This window comes from Tympanuchus pallidicinctus, unplaced genomic scaffold (assembly GCF_026119805.1).
Source record: "Tympanuchus pallidicinctus isolate F22 unplaced genomic scaffold, pur_lepc_1.0 scaffold24, whole genome shotgun sequence".
Lineage (NCBI taxonomy): Eukaryota > Metazoa > Chordata > Aves > Galliformes > Phasianidae > Tympanuchus > Tympanuchus pallidicinctus.
Window position 1 is genome coordinate 8,640,773 of NW_026294741.1, and position 20,709 is coordinate 8,661,481.

At 41.6% G+C, this 20,709-nt stretch overlaps 1 long non-coding RNA gene across 1 annotated transcript in view; it reads left to right on the forward strand.

The window, feature by feature from the left end:
* Positions 1 to 15,207, forward strand: part of LOC128083371 (uncharacterized) — a 36,716-nt gene extending 21,509 nt beyond the window's left edge. Inside the window, exons 3-4 of the long non-coding RNA XR_008208047.1 lie at positions 13,339 to 13,732; positions 13,828 to 15,207. This is a non-coding gene — a long non-coding RNA (uncharacterized LOC128083371). The remainder of the gene's footprint in view (positions 1 to 13,338; positions 13,733 to 13,827) is intronic.
* The last annotated feature ends 5,502 nt before the right edge of the window (positions 15,208 to 20,709 follow it).

Genomic DNA, 20,709 nt, shown 5'->3' on the forward strand with positions numbered 1-20,709 from the left:
TGTAGCAAGGGTTCGGGGTGATTAGCATGGAATTGAATTCTGTGTTAATCAGTCTAAGGCAGTGGGAGAGAGCAGGACTAGCGCATGATTAAATTCCATCCCATCCCCTCAATAACAAGGGAACTTCAGTCCAAAGCAGGACTCTTGCTCCTGTGTGGTTATGGGAAGGAATCAACGTAATGAGTGGCCTTTGTAAGGGAGCAGAAGTCAGATTCTGTGAGACAGTCCAGGGATTTAATGACAGCGAGGCAGAGGCTGGCCTATTAGCATTTGCTTTTCTCTTACTGTGTGCTCTTTGCTTAGGAACAACAGTTGTTTTAAATTCAGCCAGAACTTAAATACTTGCAGACCAGATATTTTGTAGACATTCTAATATCAAAGTTTTCAATATAATCAGGTTTGGCCACCCTCTGATTACCAAGACCCTGAATACAGTCTTCCATCTGAATGTCCAGGTAGACTTCTCTTACTTCTTGTTTGGAGAAAGCATGGTGGATGGTTGGAACACCTTGCAGAGGCTGAAGGCTTGAGTTGCTTGTGGAATGTCAAGTCTGCTGATACTGACTCACAGACTCAGTGTAACTTTAATCGCAGTGACATTAGGGGAAATGACTGAACTCTTTTAAAACTTAACTTCTGGAGGAGAAATGTCTTTGTTACCCTTCAGCTATAGATTGCCAGCGAATTGTTAATGCTTCAGCAAGGTTTAAAACCCAACCACACAAAACAGTGGAAACGCAACTCTTTTCAGGTTTTGATTCTGTACACATCTAATACATATACATGACCGTGTATTTGTTTTTACAGCTTTAAGCAGTCACTGTGACATTCCTTAGTCCTTCCTGCAGTCTGCTGTCCTCTAAAATAACGTGCTGTTAGAGAAATAACTTTTAATTGAAAAACATCAAAAATGAACAGGTTATATAGCTGGGGGAAGGATTCCAAATTCTGCAGCTTGCCACAGTCTACCACAGCTTTCAGAATGTATTGATTTCACAGCACTAAACAGTATATGTGGTGTCAGGCCGTAGATGGAGAACATGTAGAATGAATAATTTACCACCCAGAGAGAGTGAGCCTGTCTACAGGAATAATAAGAAAAACAGCTTTGTGAACTGAGACTCTGATCTCAAAGCTGAGAGCTTTCTTGGAAGTGGAAGCATCTGATGTTGAAAGACCTCTGGAGGGTGAGGTTTGTATGTGAGAGATTCTACACAGCGAGCAAGGAGAAATGCAGCTCTCTCATCTCATGGTTTCACTTCTCTCTGTGAAAAGATGAGATGCTCTGCAGATGCATCTTTGACCTGGACAAGGTTTCACGTTCTCCTCCTTGGAGAAGGCAGGCAGGGTTAAGGTTCAAACATTCACACTTCTCCTGGTCCTGGCAGCTGGGCTGCAAGGGAGATGGGTTCCTTGCACATCAAAGGGAAATGCCCTGCTGCAAAGGCTGCCCTTTGGTTTAACTCCTTCAGGTTTTTGGGTACAAGTTTGTTGCCACAAATGCTAAGATGACTGTTAAGGAATTTGCTCTTGTTTTCTGCTGAGTTAAGTGATGTATCTATCTGGAGTAGTGGGTTACCTAGCACACCTAGTCAGACCTGGGCATCATTTCACCAAAAATAAAAGACAATGAACTTTTTTCAGTAGTGTAGAAATGCTAAAATTTGGTACTCACACAAAGCTTCAGCAGCAGAGATGCTGTTCTGTGAAGGTGCTCAGATTGTTAGCAAGGCCCCTTCCTGCGAGAGGCTACTGACCGTTTTCACCTGTTAATTTAATTGGTATTAAATTAATTAAACAAAGGCAGTTCCTCTGCCCTCCTCCTTCAGCTGAAGCACACATACACTCCACCTCCCTGCAGTGTTCTTCCCTTTTTATTATAGGAGAGGACAAAAAGAATAGAAATAAGGCAAGTAGTAACTGCTAACAATTAACACTTCAAGCAAACCGGGAAGCTTTCAGTTGGTGTGATAAGTGAAGAAGGAAAGCAGAAGCTGACAAAGCACAAAATGGAGAGTATTTTTCTGCAAATGAACTAGGTATGGAAAAACAACTGGCAGTAAAATGTTATTCCTTCTCTCTCATCTTCTGTATCTTTAACCTTTGCTTAGATTTATGCAAAACAAACTGTGTTTCAGAAAGTATTGTCCCTTAGTGGTCAAGCTACCAAAACTGAGCAATCTGTGGATGTGGGCCTGTGCCCTGCTTCACTGTTGTTCAGTGACCTACGCATGTGCTTGTGGAAGTAATGCTTCCTATTTATTTCTACGGGCACTGCAACAGGTAGAGCACAACAATGCTGTTTGATAGAGCAAATTCTCAGCTACAAAACACTTTTTCAACAATCACCACCATAGGCTGTGCTTTTTCACCAGCCATGAACAAGAACCTAAGTGCCGCACTCATAAAAAAATCTTCATGACTATCTGGAATGCAGCTTGTCTTTCACATCATGCACCACCCACCCCTCGCTGTGCTCACATCCTCTGTTTGGTTTCCATAAATGTTCAGCAAGCATCACTGAATGTCAGTGGGTACCATTTTTTTTTCCTGCATGGAGGAATTGAGTTCCACACCTTTGTTTCATATGTTTTCAGACACCATTTTGTCGAACCACCCCTTGGCTGTTATCTGTTACGCAGCAAGGAAATGTAATGGGATATTGGCAGAAAGGTTCTACCTCTACTGCCATACCACCATCTGCCTCCAATGTTGTGAGTCAACAAAATAAAACAGGAGATGTTATTTTTGGAGCAGCCATTGCAGTTTCCTGTCCCTGGGCCCCTCTCTGTAAACGGGAATGACTTTGTGTCAATTCAGATTTGGTTCTTAAGGAAAATGATAGAAAGAGATTTCCAAAACTAAGCAGGCTATATTGGAATCCCTGGGTAGGAACCTAGCACAGCTTTTATCAGTAACCACAATTACTCACACATGACTTTTTTGAAAGGCAGGCAAATGAAATGTGTGCTGTGAAATGCTCTGGGATGCTTAGAAGTGCTAATGGTGTTAGCTTCACTGGTTGATTCAGTTTGGAGTTTTTCAGAATTAATCCTGCTGCCATCATTTACCTTGACTTGTGTTTTGTTTGAAGCTGAATGTTATTTGCCAGAACATCAAAGCACAGATTCTTCATTACAGTTATTATGATTGGTGTAAAAACAGAGTTCAGTGTTCTCCTAGCTCTAACTGAAGTAAATTGGAGCTCTGAGTTCTTGTAGCATCAAGAACTGAAGAGGCCTTTGATAATGAACTTGTGCAAGCTGCAAAGGACAGCAGTGCAGATGACACTACACTACTTGCTTGCTGGCCTGTGAGTAGGTAACTTGCAGGCAGAAGAAAATGAGTACCTAATTGAACAGTTATTGTTCTTAGTCTGTGCCCATTGCCTCCTTGCACCTTGCAGAGGCTTGTAAGATCCCTACAGAAGTGGTATTGTACTGTTTGAAAAAGCTGGTGCTAATTCTACTGCTGCTTGAGAATGTGACCTTGCTATGAAAGGGTCTAAATGTTTTCAAACCATTGTCAGAAGTGAAGAAAGCTCTTTCCTATAAGGGCTGCAGATTTTTAAATAGAAGCAAAGGTATTGCCAGTACTTGCTGGATAAACGTGTGGAGCAGTACTTCACTTTCTGAATCTCCTTACGTTGTAACAGTGGTAAGCATGCAGCATAATATAAAGGCAGATTATGAGTGTTGAATCTGGAGAGCTGTGTGGGTGTGTTGGTACAAGTCCTAAGAGCCTCATGTTGTATCTTTTCAGCAAGGAGAGCCCTGGCTGATGCAGCAAGAATGGCTTTGAGAAGATTATTCTTAAAGCACAGTCCTGTGAAGTACTATCCTGTGTCAGGGATGTCACGTTTTGCTTTTTCCCCATCACTTCAGAAATCCTTTCTTTCTGGAGAACTTCACTTTCCTTGCTTTTCTGAGCCAGTTCTTCTGTTTTTGAAAGCAAACCTGGAATAAGTAGTTTCACTTCAAGTTTTATTAATATATTACTTTCTTTGGTGACCTAGAAAGAATGAGAGTCTTCCCCCATCTTTGGAGGAGAAGTGATGAGGAGAAAGTAGGAGGGGACCCACATCTGACTTAAATCTGCTGAGTTGTGAAGAGAGTGCTTTGCTGTAGAGACAGCTGTGTGGGAGGGGATGCAAGTTGGGAAGGCTGTGCTGATAGCTTTAATCCTCATCTTCTTGGGCTGTAAACATGTTCAGTTATTCTAAGTTCAGCCCCAGTCTTGTTTCTATACTAGCTCTGCAGACCTGCTGCTCAGTTCAGCCCTTTCCATCTTCTTTCCCTCTTCCAATACTTTGATTGTCTGTGCAAATCTTGGATGTTCACCCCTTGATGCTCAGTTATAGAATCTTGTCTGGGATCCCTCTGAAATATGGGAGAGGAGAAGCAATGCTGGGGCAGACCTGTGCAGAGCAACCCACAGAATTCCCACCGCAAGGCTGGCTGTGGCTTTGCTAGCTGGGAGCACTACGGTTGTGCTATAAGGTTATGGAGCTCTGCTGCCTTTGCTTAGATGTCAAATAGCCAAACCCAGAGCCCCCACATCACTCAGTGGGGTCATGGAGTGCTTACAGCAAAGCACAGCCTTCCCCTCCTTATTCAGCCTCAGACCTGGTGCAGCCTACAGTGCAGCAAGGTCTGTTCTGAAATTAAAGCAGGCCTGCAATGCGTTTAATAGGCTTCATGAGATTAATCCCTCTTGACAAACTGAATTCGTCTAATAGTAAGATATAGGAGTTAGTAGGCGATTAAATCGGCTTAGTTTCAGGGCAGGGTATTTAGTGAGCATATTTGTCTGCTACTGTTTTAATAGCGTTTGATAAAATTATTTCCTGCTCAAAACTTTTTAAATGTGGGAAGCTAGGAAATTTCTTTAATCCTAACCCTGCTGTTTAAGAATTCATGAAAGAATATTGGAAAAACGCTGCACAATATATTGCTAACTTCTCTTTCCTTTTTCAGGGAGAAATCTTGTTAGCTAGGACACCAAGTATTCTTTTTTTTTCTGTTAAAAATTAAACAAGGTTTTCTGCACTGAATTGGAGACACTGCTGGTTTTGGAAGTCTGTGCTGAAGCATAGCAAATATAGTGGTTAAAGCCCAGAATCCGCCTATGAGCCCCCAGCTCCAACATCTGCTCCAGTGTGAACAGAACAAAGGAAACGTAATGGCTGGGAACAATGTGAGGAAGATAGCATTCTTTCTCTAGTGAATAGGATTGTTTGTACCGCAGTCACTACAGTAACATTTGAACGCTTCCCAGAAGTAAATTAAACAAGCTGCTAACATCAGTATTCTCTTATCTACTTCTAAACTGCAAAGAATTCCTCTGGCTCGCACAGTGGCTGTCTTTGTTCCTGCGGCCACACACAGGGTGGCTGCGTATCGCACTGCTGCCAGTCAGGGCTCTTCGGAATGGCCTTTATCTACCTGTTTGCTTTCGATACAGTTGTATGCGGTACTGTGGTGATAAGTGCAGAACAAACACGGGGAGATGCGCCGTGCAGGGAGCAGGCAGGGCCTGGCAGGCTGCTTGGAGGTGAGTCTGCCTGCACCAGCCCCTATTACCTGAGCAGCATTTCCCAAAACGAACCTCAGAGTAATGTAGCCAGAGCTCCTTGTGAGCAGAGGACAAAATGTATGCTAAAAAGCTCCCTGTTTTTTTTATTGAGATGCTTTTATTGAGATTTTATGGAATTGAGATGCTTATGGTTATGTTAGACGGTAAGGGAGAAACTTCAGGAAGTGGAGGAAAATGATAGCACTGATATCAGCAATTGTTTCCTTCCGACTTCAGGGTTAGAGGTAATCTACTGAAACACAGCAATAACATGCAGATACAGCAGATCAAATTTACCCTTGTTTATAGGCACTACTGAAATGTAAGAAATTGACAGTGCTGTTTCTTGTTGTTGTTTGCTTTCTTTTTAATCCCCAGGGAGAAACATCAATGCCCTGCATCTTCAGTGTGTAATAATTGATGATAATACATCATATTTGTTTCCTTGAGTCTGTAGATAAGTATTTTAGGAAGCTTAACTAAGGAAGTTGAGCATTTCTTCTTGTCCACAAGGGAGACCTCGGCCTCTGGAGAAGATGCTTCCTGATTAAAAATTAGAAGTTCTTTGGATCTATTTGGATAATGTTCATTGCACAGACTCTGTGACTTGCTTATGAATGAGCATGAAAATTAATCTCCTTAAGAGGATATATAGATTAGGGGAAGCTTGAGATTATTATATCCTGTTCGAGAACATATCAAGTGAATAGAGCTTAGTATTATTCATCACCATACATTCCTATTTGACATTAGCATAATATACCTGTGTAGAAACTTTAAAATCTATTACTTTATCATTGAAGAGCATTCACATGTTTACTGCAATGCTTCAAACTGTCACTTTTGGCTGTGGTTAAAAATACAAATTAATGATTAATGAATGCAGTTATACTTCTGACTGAAGGCAGCTGAATATATTGCTAATATAGTCTGTTTTATTAATGCATCTCTCTTTGAGAATCATCTTGGGGCAAAGCTTCTCTTTTCAAGGATGCAGCCTCACAAGTGAGCTGTGGATGGAGGAAACACATCTCTGATAATGAGGGAAGAATGGCTGCTTGGCTCTATGGGTGAACAACAGCTTTCCTCTGGGTTATGTTGAAGATAGACAGATTTATGCTTCTAAGTATGAAAAATCAGCAGAGATAGCCATGTCTACTCAGCTTCTGTCTTCTCGTGCTCCATTGTTTGTCACTGGTGGTATTGCCAAAAGAACATCCCCAAAACGCCTGGAATTACAGAGGGCTCAAAACGCATTCAGTAAACGTTGAGACTGTCTTGGGTTTCCCCTCATCTTCTCATAAACTAAGTAAATATTAATTGTAATTAAGAGTGTTTGTAGCTGGAATTCTGCAGTTGTTGGGAAAGCAACCTTTAGACAATGTTAGGATCGATTTTTCCTTTTTAAAATCATCAACAATATTGGTTGACCTACATAGTCTCTGATTATTATTATTTTTTAAATCTAATTTATTGCATAGGCTACAACTTACAGCTTGCACAAAAATAATTCAGTAAGCCTTCAGGAAAAATTACATCAGAAGCAACTTTATTTCTCATAACATTAATAGGCACTTTTGGGGTGTAATTTATTTTTGCGACAGTCTCCTGGAAGATGTATTTCTGTGTAGTTAATGTAATATACATGTATGCAATTTTCTATTTTAGTGCCTATTGATTGCTTCATTTTTCATCTCTATTAGGCTATTCTTATAATTTCCTCCAGGCTTTCAGAAATGGCAGACATCGAGGGAAAACTGTAGTGGCATGTCCTGTGGGAAATGCAAGACAGCAAATAGATGAGAGTTTCAGCAAAAGACCGAGTTGAAGTGCACTTCTTTCATGGGAATTTAAACCGCCTTCCAACCTTTTAGAGATCTGAAAGTATTATGCTGCAGTCACTGTGATTTTACGTATTGTCTGGAAGTTAATTTCTAATTGTGAGTGGGACGTGTGTGTACGAGTAGTGGGTCTGTTCTGTCCTGTTTGGCAGTCCGTAAGTTTGAGAGGTGAAGATAAATGCTTCTCAGTAATCATTTGTGTTGAGGGAAGCTTAGGTTCAACTTATGAGCAATTTAGGGAATTTGCTGTGGAAGTGTTCCTAAAATTTAGACTTGCTGCCTCAGGTGTGCTATGTTGTAAGGCCAGGATACAGGAGAAGGTAAATCTGCTAGTATCCAATACACGTGAGCTATTTTAATTTAAAAGCAAATAAAAATGCCCGCGAATCCTCATAAACTGTAATGAATTGTTTTCTCTCTGATGTCACCTTCCATGGCCTTTCCACAGCAGCAGAGGGGATGGGTTTGGTTTTCAGTTCAGGTGCTGTAATGGTAATTTGGACTTGCGGAAGTGAATTTATCTTCACAGTTCTGAGCAAGATAATTAACTGTTTGTTAATATATCTTGAGTCCCACGGTATACAGCTATTTATAGTACAGTCTGAGATAATGTAGTTAATTTGCATTAGCTCGGTGGTGGCAACTGTAACTTTCTGTTGTTTTAATGGTAACTCGTGTTTTTATGATGATTTGGCAATAAAAAAGGTCAGGTAGAGGATTTGGCTGCAATTGGGGAATGCAGGATCAAAGTTAGAGTCAAAAAGCTGCCACCCAGTCCTTTCAGACAGCATTACTCTGCCAACGCTGAAGGTGTTGGGTAGGGATGTGGGTGAGATCGTTCCTAACCAAGCTCATATGCAACCCTTGTGAAATCGCCGTCCTAAATTAGGTCTCTAGGTAGAATCCATACCTTGGGAGGGAGGTGGAGGGTGAAGATAGAAGAGAGGAATCCAATCTATTCAGGCCCAGCTCTGCACCTCAGTAAACACTTTCAGTTTTGTAATCAAAAACTGCAGCACCAGAATTGATAAACTGGTTCACCCATGTGAATGTGTGACTTTCAGAGGGGCTCATAAAGGAGTTATTGGATACCCAATGAACATTTTTGGAGTGATTTGCATACGTGGATTCCTTAGCCTGCATTGAAAAACTGGCCACTGGCTCTCAGTATCTTGGAGGGCAAAGAAGCTTCTAGAACAGAAACCTTCAACTGATGTTTTTTTCCCCATGGCGTTATCTTCTATGAAAGCTTCTCTTCCACCTTGCTCATCCATCGGCTCTACAAAATCTCTGACAACGTACTGCCTGCACCATGGCCAGTAAAGGATTTATTATTAGATGTTACAGCTTTTGCAAGTTGTTCCTCAAAGTATTCTTGTCCTGCTGTGTGCTACCTCTGCAGTCAGCCTTGCCAGGGCAGCACACGCTACTCTATTTTGGGGTACAACTTCAGCTTCTTGAAGCCCCAGTGTAGTCTCCATATGTAAGCCCTGTGCCATCTACAAGGATCACTTTTTCTGACTGCACTTCAAAGGTTTATGGGATATTTCTGGACATCCTGTTGAGTTCTTAATGACAAAGGGGATCTTTCACCTGACTGATACTCCAAGAGGGGCCCTGAATTTTAACACGCAGCATTCCATGGATCAAAATGGATTTACGTGAGCAGGATCCTCAGTGCTGACCAGGACCGAGTCAAGAGTTGGTTTTCTTCTGGTTCGCTAATTAACTACCTTGTGAGGCAGTCATTAGTGATATTGAAAACGAGTCTTGGCATTATGCCTGGATATGACATTTACTTGATGCACACAGGGGTATCTGATTCTCCCATTACATCTGCATTTGTTGCTGCTGTGCTTCTCTAGGCTCCCTGAGCACGTCAGAATTGTGGCTGCTGCCAGCAGCAGCAGGCAGCTGATACTAGGAGTCTGTTCTTGCATTTCCTTTTTCAGACCTGGAAGATGCGATTGTTATATGCGTGTAAGAGTTTCTTTGTGTTGAACAGGCAGCTGGGACAAGTGTCTGTCTAGCTTTTCGTTTGATACACACGGCCCCACCGTGCAGGTAATAACTTTCTACACCTGGAAACCTCTTGTCCTCATGCAGGCCCGTCCTCGTGCCTTGAGCTGTTTTTTGCAGTGCTCATGATGTATTTGGCAAACAACTGTTGACTCTTCTGCAGGAATGGGTCAATTCAAACTGTGGAAACCTTCCTTCTGTTCCCTGAACTGTTATCCTTTCTTGTCCTCTGGTTGGCCTAAAGAGTTTCATGATTTAATTTTCTTTATTTTTAAGTAGGTCTTCCACAGTAACCCATGCATGTCCTGTTCTATATTTTTAGGGGCATGTGATACAAATAAAAAAGATCTCTGCCATGGAGAAAACAAACTCAGAAGCTTATTTAATTACCATTCTGCTTTATAGCTCAACGTAACCCATTTACCTTTTTGCTTACTTCCTCAAATATGAGCACAACTAACATCTGTAAGTTTGGCTGTTTTTTTTATAAGAGCCTGAAGATATGAGAGCCAATCTGGCATCTTCCTTCCAGTTCTGTGGCAGTCCCTTGACTGGGAGAATATAACACTAAAAAAGAAAAAGTTGCTCAAGTAAATTTGTTGAGATAAAGCTTGAGTGTTTTAGTTACGAATTGGAAAGGAAGACCAAAGAAGAGAACGAGACACAGAAAATGAAATTGGCAGGCTGTGTCCTCCATGAGCTGGCACCAACACTTTTTTTTTCTGTCACATACCGGAGCTTTTCTGAGGACACAGATTGAGGCAAAAAGCAGAGCAATCCAAAGATGATCTGTCTTCTCTAGTGGTGATAATTTCTTAGCTCTTATGTCTTTATGAATCTGAAAGCACTTATAAAGGAATTGATATCATTTTCCCCATTAGCCTGCGGTCAACTAATAGCTGCTCTAGAAATTGAACTTAAGTGATGTGCTGTCAGTCTAGTGAAACACGCTGGTGTCGGGGTGTCTGCCAAGGCAGGAGAGGTGACTGCTGGCTGTCAGAAGCAGGTACGGCCCAGAATGTGGCTGTGGTGCATTGCTGTAAGCTCCCTGTGCTCTAAGATTGCCGCTGCCACCTGCAGGGTGCCTGCTCTTGCTCTGCATCCTTGCTCCTGGCTCTGTGCAGCGGCAGGGAATGCAAAGGTGGGATTGGGGTTGGTGCTGGAGCCTGGGAGCCAATTTGCTCAAGTTTTGGACTGCGTGAAATAGGGAGGAAGGACAGGATTTGTACAGCAGAGCTTCCTGGTGGCTGTTCTGATTTACGTTGGGAAAGCAAGGAATGCTGTTAATACTGTGATGTTCACAATATTATTATAGCTATCCAGTGATGTTGAGTGAAAAATTATGATTTCTCATAGTCACCTGAATCCATTGCTATCAGATGAATTCCTTTTATATGTCCCAAAGGTATTCAGGATATCTTAAGGAAACTCTTATAGCCACAGTTGTATTCCTACATGTCTGAAGCATAGAAGGGTTGTTTTTTAAAGTAATGAAGTATGATAGTAGAAAACTAGTCAAAACCAAGCAATTTCAGTACATGAGATAGTGTTGCAGTGAATGCTTTGCTGGTTCTCATCTTCTGGGGTAAATTACTTACATGTAAGTCAATCATTTCTGACTCCCCAAAACAGGTTCTGATTTTATCAGAGGATTTAGACAATTCCAGATGCTTGCAGTAAGCATGAAGGAGCACGTATTTTGTCTTTACCTGTGGAGCAGGTAAAACCTTATCCTAGATGTGTGCAGGAACGTAAATGGTTGTCATATCTCGTTTCCTTTTATATCTTCTTGTTCCATTTGACAACAAGAGTCAGATGTACCAGATACATTTAATCTGGAGAAGTGTCAGCAATATCAATTTTTTCTCTGCTTTTATATTTCCTGCACTTCTAAGACTCTAACTTTTTGATCTGATTTCTCCTGGCCATGCTATGTACTCCTTTTCCTCTTTATTTCTCTTGCTTTGTGCAGGTCACTGTACATAATATACAGATCCTTACCTTTGCGTGGCTCTTCTCAGGTGAAAAAGGGCTACATTAACAAGTCTGATAGGTAGAATGCAGGTGTAAATGATGGATATCATGTTTGTGACTATAGGCTGCTTCGTGGTAGAACTGTGTTTATTTTACAAGTTCTTTAGTTGCTGTTTAACTCTTTCTTATCTTGCACATTTTAAAAAATAGTCTAGTAGCTTTTATATAGTAGATAGAAATATAACAATTTATGGCTTTAGAAACAATTCGGGAAGAAAAAATAGCTGTTGAGATCAAATGACCTGATTTGGCTGATTGGGCTGAACTGAAATTCTCCTTCTCTCCTACATTTGATGTGAAATTCTTCATTTCCGAGCTGTTGATTATTTGAATGTTGCTCTATCCTAATCTCTGCTCCTAGAATTTATTCTGCTTCGAGCAGTTTGAATTACGTCTCCTATGTAAGAGAGTGGGTACACTCACCATAAGTGTTCCAAATAATTCCTCAGGTCTGATTTTGTATTAACACTTTAGAGAGGTGTGTGAGGGTAACGACGGCCAAGGTTGGGGTACTGCAGTAATAGGGATGTTGGTTGGTGGACTGACTGGAGTTTTTACCTCACCAGTCTGTCTCCATGGTGTTACTTTGAGATGGTGGTGTTTGAGAAAGTATTTACACGGAGCTGTAGCCCAGAAGGAGGAATTGAAGGTGATGGCTGGTGTCTGTAGGTGGGGACCAGACAGGAATTGAAAGCAGATCTCGGTGTAAATCTGTGGAAGGGATTGATCTCCTATCTATGGAGAGGAAGGAGAAAACATTAATGGAGTGGGGAATTGTGTAAAGCTGTGAGATGCAGTGAGCAGAGTGCTGAAAGTGGACAGCTGAAGGGTGCATGGGGGGCCATCAGTGCTGCTTTTGCTTTGGGCAAGCTGAGCCACAGCTGCGAGAGCGAGGAAGGCGAGGAGCTCTCGAGCCTTGCCTGTGGGATTGCAGTGCTTTCAGCAGCTTTGGCTGCATTGCACTCCCACACAGAAATCCTCTGCAGTACAACCACCCATCTCATCACTGTTACCAAGTTTTCCTGGCCAGTGAAACAAAATCAACTGAAAACATGAAAATACTACTTTTTTCTTTTTTTCCCTTTAACCCGCTCCTCTCCCCTTTGTTCTGTTTGTCTTTCTTTCTCCCTGCTGGAACTAGAACTGAATGATTGAAATGATTATGAGAAGTGATACTGAATTATTTTGAGGGCCAAGCTGTTTGTTTCTGAATGGAGAGGATGAATTTTTTTAGAACTTCCTGTTTTGCTGGTTTATATCAACAGTACCTTACATAAAATAGAGTGCTTACATAAGGTAAAGGAACTGGAGAAGTCTTAACTCCTGCACTGTTTGAAAACTGATTTCTCATGTTAATTAAACCTCTGCAGAGCTAACCTTATATGTGACATTTGGTGTTACAGGTGGCATGGACTGGCTTCCTAAGTCTGTTTTGAGTCATTATCACTATGTAATACACTGTGGGCCAACCATGCACGGTATTCTTGACAAGGATAAAGCCAGCTGGTTCATATTAGCAGAAACCAGCATTTACATTTCAGTCAGTGAGTGATAGTGCTCCCCATGTTGCTCTCGTTGCCAAGCCTGCTTTCCAAAAGCCCTGTGGACATTGCTGAATGTTGTCAGGAATGGTGATTTTTCACACTCTTGCGACCATCTGACTTACCCTTACTTTCCAACAGCAAAACTGTTTTCTTCATCATCTAGCAGTAAAATTTCAAATGAATTAATCTAGTAAAATAAATCTGGGAACTCCTGCTTGTTCTAGGAAAAGCTGCATTCCAGGCACTGGGTGGATATGTGGAAGGGAAAGTATTTTGGTGTGTGTGTGATGTTTTGTTTTTTTATTTTGTTGTTGTTTTTTAAACAGCTGAGGAAAGCACATGGATAAGAATGCAGGATTTCAGCTCATGAGAACTTGACATGAATATGTTTCCAGGATCTGTGGGTCAAGAGGCAAACTTGGTGAACTTTTGCATAGAACAAATACTTTCCTAGCCCTGTAATTTCACCCATCCTGAAACGTGAACAGTACGTTGTGCGAGGAGCACAAGAATGTCCAGTGACATCAAGAAGGAAAGCAACCAAGGAGGGAAAGGAAATCTATTTAGGTGAGAAGTGCTGTGCAGTTGACATGGACTGCACAGGCTGAACTGCAATCTGATTTTGGAGTGGAAGTTCCCATCTCTCTGAGGACTTGTAGACAGTCCTATTATATCTTCTAGTCTTCTCTTGGCTTGATTGACCTTGCTGAAAAGCAACAGGTGACTATGGGAAAAAAAAAACCAAAACTACCTGTTTTTATAGTAACACTGAGAAATCTCTTTTAAAAAGGAATTTATTTCATGTTTGACCCTAGGATTTCATTGTGCATGAAAGATACCTGGTGGATATTGGAAATGGGGACAAGGTGCCCAAAGTTGAACTACAGAGGGCAGGTGAGGAGGCTCTCAGCCTGGGGATGTAAACCCTCTTTTCTAGAGAGAGAGGAATGGAATTGCCTTGTTATTGTGAATTCCAGGCTCCCATTCACAGAAGAGCTCCAGGGCTTATAACAGTCAGGATGATGTACACTTTATGCTTTCTTCCCCCGTTGATCTTTGCTTGAATGCACAAGAGCTGGAATTCCTGTTCTAAAGCTCATGGTGTTTTAGAGGAACAAAACCCCATACAGTGTCAGTGTAAGAATCACAGCAGTGGCCTTGAAAAGAAACCACCAGTGACAACTTTTTGCATTTCTTCAGACCACTGCCACCAATGCTGCTTTATCCAGAGCTGCTGTGGCCAGCTTTGCAAGTCTTGTACGAAACTCTTGTGCTTGGTGAGCGAGGAGCATCTGTATGTGTTGGAACTGAATTCGTTACCTACATGCACTCTACTTAATTCACTTGATTGCGCTTATCTATAAAGTGTTTACATAAGTGCACCCCAAATGAATTACATTGATTACTTCCACCACTGTGAAGCTATTGTAACTGGTCAGAGATGGTCAGAGAAGGGTAGGTAAGAAATTAACAGGAGCCTGAAGGATTCGGTTAGTAAAGAAAAGTTTTAGAAGGTTCTGAGAGTGATGGAGGAGGGGATAGAATGTAATACGCTATAAACATTTGAAGAACAAAAATATGGAGAGGAATTATTCAAGACAGAAAGAAGGCGAAACTGGAGAGGTATAAAATAAGTGTGAAGGAGAAGGAAGGTCCTGACAGCGAGATGTCTGCAGGCTGTGTCTGCAGTAACCCAGGGGGGCACTACACCAGTATCGTGTCTTAAAACTAAATTGGATAGGTGAGGAAGAATAACCTATAGCAGGCAACCCTTCTATGAAGAAGGAGGAGATTTATGTAACCATCTTCAGCATTTAGTATAAATTCAATACTGTCAGCAAGAAAGATCACTTACAACGCTCACCTTGTGTTTTTACTTTTAATGAAGCCATTACTGAGGTCATGTTGTTTATTTATGCTAGCATGTTCTTAGCTACAACCGAATAAAGAAGCAAAATGCATTAAATCGATCGCCTGCAGATTTAAGGAATGCATGTACATGAAATTTTCTTTGATTTGCCCGCACACTTGTTGGAAACTGACCTTGTATTAGTTTGAATGTAAAAACACTCAATTGACTCCTGTGTGAAAATTTTCTTTTTCCTTACCTCCTTGCCATGAGTCAACCTGAAAATACTTGTATCCCAGTTAGAAAATTCACTTAATTTCAAATGAGAAGGTTTATTAGAAAATCATTTGTGCTTTAAGAGCTTATTAATTTCTAAAACCTGCTCTTCCAAGATAATTTTCAACTAGACAGAGGGATTAACTTTTTTAGTTAAAAGATTTTTATTTCTGTTTTTCATTAATTTGCAACTGGAGAGGAAGCACAGAAAGCCTCTTACTCAATGGGGAGAACTTTTAAAATATGACCAAGCTTACAGTGTTTTTATGATATGGTGCAAACATTGTCAACTTAGGGTTTTGTGTTAATTTTTGCAGCGTTTTGTCCTTTGAGAGCTGTGTCTATACGTGCCAATCAGGTTAGGTTTGGTAGGAATATTGTTTTTTCCTGCTGCCTATTTGAGGACCTGATTACTGTGATCAGGTAGAACGACTGAGCAGTCAGTTTGGGTTCCTGAAGCTTTTTGTTCTGCTAACCACTGGTTACCTGCAGTCAAAGAAAGCCCATTTTTTTTCTGTGGGTGAGGGTGCTCACTGCTCACTTCATTGAGCCTCATTGTCCTGCTCCTCATGTAAACCTCATCTTTCTTACAGTTTCCTTTCCAAAGCTTCTTCAGGTTGTGTCTCCACAGACAGAGAATCTCAGTCCAAGCAGAAGAAACTGCTGTCCATCTGCTGAGCAGATGTTGAGCATCACCAGCAGTGTGCCATTCTCTTACTAGCCCGTTCTCAGAGAGGTGTGGTGCTTTTTTTGGGGTACCTGTACTAGAGTGAGGATCAAGCCAATATGACTTTTAACTGTTAGGATCTTTTTAAATCCAGTCCTTTAAAACTTTGATCTCTAATGTAGGGGCAGAGGTGTCCCAGTCTCAGAGCACTTGAGCAATGTTTAAATTAAAGTGAATACTTGCTTCCACAGGCTTCAGTGGGACTTCTTCCACGTGTTGAATACAATAAATACTTAAGTGATGAGTGAGGGCTTGGAAACAGGAGCTCTTTTGTCAAACAGTACAGTACCAAGCCCTAAGACAGCTGGCAATCCTAAAACCCATTAGGGTTTATTTTTACAATTAAAAAGTCAAAAGCTCGTGAATAATGTATGTGGTCAAAACAATAGTGCACATTCAAAATACCAGAAAGAACCAGCCTGTGTACTAAAATGTTCACTACTGGGAAAAACAGGAGGGGAAAAATTAAAAGAAAAAAAGAAAGACCGCTTCTATTCACACAGCAACAGCAGCTGCAGTTGGCTGGGGCAGAGGTTTGTGCCATGAGATCATTCTGGAAAACAAAATTAGTAATGGATCGAAGTTGCAGTTATGATCTGACCTATGGTTGTGTTACCAGGAGTTTTCAAAGGAAGAGCGTTCAAGTGTGCTCAGAGATGCTCATCGTCTAGTGACAGGCAATAAAGAGCAATTCATTAAGGGAAGGACAGGTAAGATGTAACAGATACACCACACCACTCAGTTCATAGTAGTTGGCCAGAAAAGCAGGGCTTGCTAAAAGGCAGTGAGGGTATGTGCACTGGTTTGCTTGAGCAGGATGTACCGAGCCTGGGATTGTCCAAGTTCTTATGTCAACCAGGGCTCTGTACTGGTGGAACTCATGAGCTGCTGCAGTGGTGCAGTGCTCACAGGTCTCTAGCTAGACAAGTTTGGGGGATTTTTGGTCTGTTTTTTACCCAGTGGGTTATTTGAGCATCCTTCGTGGCAGCTTGTTGTGTACTGCAACTGGGAGCAATTTAGGTAGATCTTCTTAAAGCTTTAAATGCTCTTGGGACTAGCTGAAAGTGAGGACCCCGCAGCTGTGGATGCTGTCTTCCATTACGGCTGGAGGCAGTGAAATCCATAGGGATTAAGAGAAAAATCTCTCTGGGACCTCACATCTTATGAAAAGTCACTTTTAGTCAAATACTGAGAAACTAGACTATGAGTCCTGTGGCACAGCAGAGGGTTGTCATGGATACTTTGACTCCAGGACACTATAAATCTCATCTTTCATTACATTTACAGTATCTTAGCACTTTTAAATCCATTCTCAGTGCAATTGCAAAGCTACATCAAAGTATATGGTACAGTGCTATAAGAATAACTTCTTTGTCTCCTCAGGTGTGGTGAAGGCTCTGTTACTTAAAGAACTCCCATAGAGTCAATGAGCCATTGCTGAGCACCATTTGGACGCTCTTTAATGTAAATAAAGGTAAAATTTGTCATGGTTTGACTAGAGATCCCTTACTGCTGTAGATGTGTGACTGCCTTTTTCTACCTAAAGTATTCAGTGTTATCTCAACTGAGGAGAGCTATTCTGGTTATGTGACACAGGCTGATGTGCACAGACCTGCAACCCCAGAGCTGCTGTGTGTGTTTGGAAGCTGGGGCAAGGGCTAGGATGAGAAGTCGACTCATTTATTTTACTGTATAATGTGGGGATCAATCTTTTTCTTTGAGTTAAAGCAGCTAACTTGGGAGCGCTGGAAATTGAAAATAAGAACCCTTCTTAACCAGCCCTGGTTTTGGAGTGGGTCTATAATAGCCTGGTAAACTCTACCACATTTCCCCGCTAATTGCCAATTAGCGCAACAGATCTGTATGCACCTTCCTAAAATTAAGTTATGCTGGGTACTGATAGATCAAAAGAAAACCAGGTGAACAGAGGATGGATTCTGAAAGGCAACTTCTTCCATCTGTCCTTAAATATTTTTCGTAGGAGCTGACAGGAGCAACGATATCTAGATATTTCTAATAAATGGATGGAAGGAAAATGGGTAATGTCTTTCAGAAATCTTACCTTTCAGGCTAGGTTCTCCAAATGAGAAAGCAGGGAGGTACACTAGAGTTCATGTAATTCCCCCTTTTAGTGTTATCAAGAACGAACTGTAACTTGAGTATGGCATAATTCATTGGCTTGAATGAGGCAATTAAGGTCTGATGAAAAAAAGCGTGTTAATAATAATGCCTTCTGGCTGCAGTTAGTGTAGACAAATAGATTTGTAATTTAAGGTGCTACTCCTTTTGAGTTCTGTCTCCCTCTCTAGTAAGGGAAGACAGCCTTGTTGTCGACCATGGTGGCCTCTCTGAGGTGCAGCAGGAGCCAGCAGAGCTGTGGACGGACGCCGGGGCAGTCATGCTTGGCAGGTTGGTGCCCTATCACAGAGCAATTGTGGCATGTTGCAAGCTTTGGTACGAGAACAAAGAGGATTGTGTGAGTGTTAAAACTGCAGAAGAGCTGCAGAAAAACTCAGAAGAGCTGTCTGCAGGGCAGGGCTGAATGCCTGACCACATCGTTTCTGAGGAGGCCAACAGAGGGGATGAGTTGGTATATCTTCCTGATGAAAGCTCGTACCACACTGACATCTCCTGCCTCGTCCTGGCCCCGAGCGAAGCGCTGGAGGCACGGAAGGCTGTGACCCTTCTCCTTGGTCTGTCTATTCTTTGCTCGGGGAAAGGAATTCACTGACAGCGCATCCCTACGGAAAAGATTCAGAACAAATGCAGCCTCCTCCAGAGCTGTGCTGCAGGGTCTTGTACAGGGTCTGCTAGGATAAGAAATTTTCTTGTTGCCTTCACCACGTCAGCTCGGGCTCTTATTTTATGATATGCAACGCATATTCGCAGGAGCCCTCCATGTCCTCTAGCTTTGTCTTGGTTTCCAGCTGTGGTGCTGATATTATATTCTATACCTGAGTTAAATCCTGTACTTTCTCACCTTTTTTGCAGAACAGTTTTCGATCATTCTCTGTCAAGTGAAGATGAGCAACACTGTAATAGCAGAGAGGATTCGAGGGGCAGGCTTTCATGCTGTCAAAAAATGTCCAGTTGGTACTTTTGAACTTTAAACACGAGAATAAATACAGGAAGTTAGCCTTGCTTTCAATCAATGACCAAATTGATCTTGAGTAATGAGTTGTTTGGGTTTCTTTTGTGGCTGAGATGAACTAAATTACCTCAAAGAATGCATCCGTACCATCAAATTAAGAATATGAAAATGCTTGTAGAAAATGCTTTACTAGGAGATCCAACAGACTTATTAGAAGAAAAGCTACAGTGTGAAGGCTCTCTGCCATAATCTTCCTTTAAAACAGAATCCTAATTGAAGCGAACTTGCAAGAAACCTCGAGTCCAATTCCTCTGGTGTTTGTGAGTCCAGGTTGGTAGCAGTAGGGCAGTGGTGCTTCCGAAAGGAATCGGATCAGCCTCGTGACATTTTGTTGTAGATGTTGTCCATAGGAATGAACTGATGGAAAGATCCAATATCCTGTTGTAAAACAAGAGGAAACTTTCTAAAAAACAGTAACTTCTATAAAATGGTTTTGTGGCTTTGAGGCTGAGAGGGGTTACTGTGCTCTTGAACATCCAGGAGAAACTGTAAAGCTGTCCTCATGATGGGGTTGCGAATGTAATTATAGTTAAGTCTACACTTCAATGGATCTCCAATCATTAGCTTCAGCCTCAGGTAGATGAACCTTTCAAGGAGAATAAATCAAAAATGCTTAAAAGTTTTAGATATGCTGAAGGCAACACCCACCTTCTGCATAGTGAAAACATCAAAAGGGAAAAGTGGACTTAGAATAATGAAATTTGGGAACTTGAGAAATTATAGAGGTCACTGCAGATCCCAGCGGCCCTTGAGCAAAACTGTTTCAAGGCATTTTAGTTCTCTGACCTTCTTTGTATGTATTTGAAAGCCACAGCTTTTTACCTCAAGCATTCTAAACAAGATTAAACAACTTCTTCACATCTGCTGTGTTCATAATGTGTAGGAAGAGCTATCAGTTTTGGTTGCCGTCAAGATGGAATGGTTTTCACTTGATTTAGAAAAGGTGTTTAAACATACTGTTTTATGTTTGTGTGTTCTATGATGCTCTAAAAATGGGGAAAAAATAGCTTGCTTTAATTTGATGGCTTTTATCTAAAAGGAAGAAAATGCTTCGAAAACAAAGCAAACTACATCTAGAGGTCAATTCTCTTGCAGGCATGAATAGCAGCATCTGTTCAATAGCGAGCAGCAACTCTACTTAGTGATGGAGTACAGAAACGTGTCAGCACCAAAGAAAACTGGCAGAAAAAAAAAAAATTAGAGGATAAAAATAGGGAATAACTGTTTGAGGTGTAAGTGCAACTGATCTTAAACAACTGTATGAATGAAGTATTGCCTGCCTTTTCTAATTTTTGATCTTGCCTGATACTGTATGTAGATCAGGGAGGTGGTTTCGCTCAGGATGAAGCTACCCAGAGAAGAAAGGGCTTCCAGGACACATCAGGATTTGGCATGTCCTATGCTTGCCTCCACATTGGCTGCTGAGTCTGGCTCATCGTGGCTGGAACCAGGACTGCTGAACTGCAAAAGGTCTTTCATGTAGAAAGGAGAGGGAAGAGGGGAAGGGGACCCAAGCCTTTGCAGGGATATTTTGATTTGCTGGGCTCAAGGAAAGGCTTCAGAAAGTGTGTGATTTGGATAAGGGGAATGTTTGTGGGCACTTATTGGCTGCCCTCATCCATGGCATCTTTGAGTGGACAGATAACATGCATTGAGATGGTGGCTGAATCTGAGTGACTTTCATCAAAGATTGC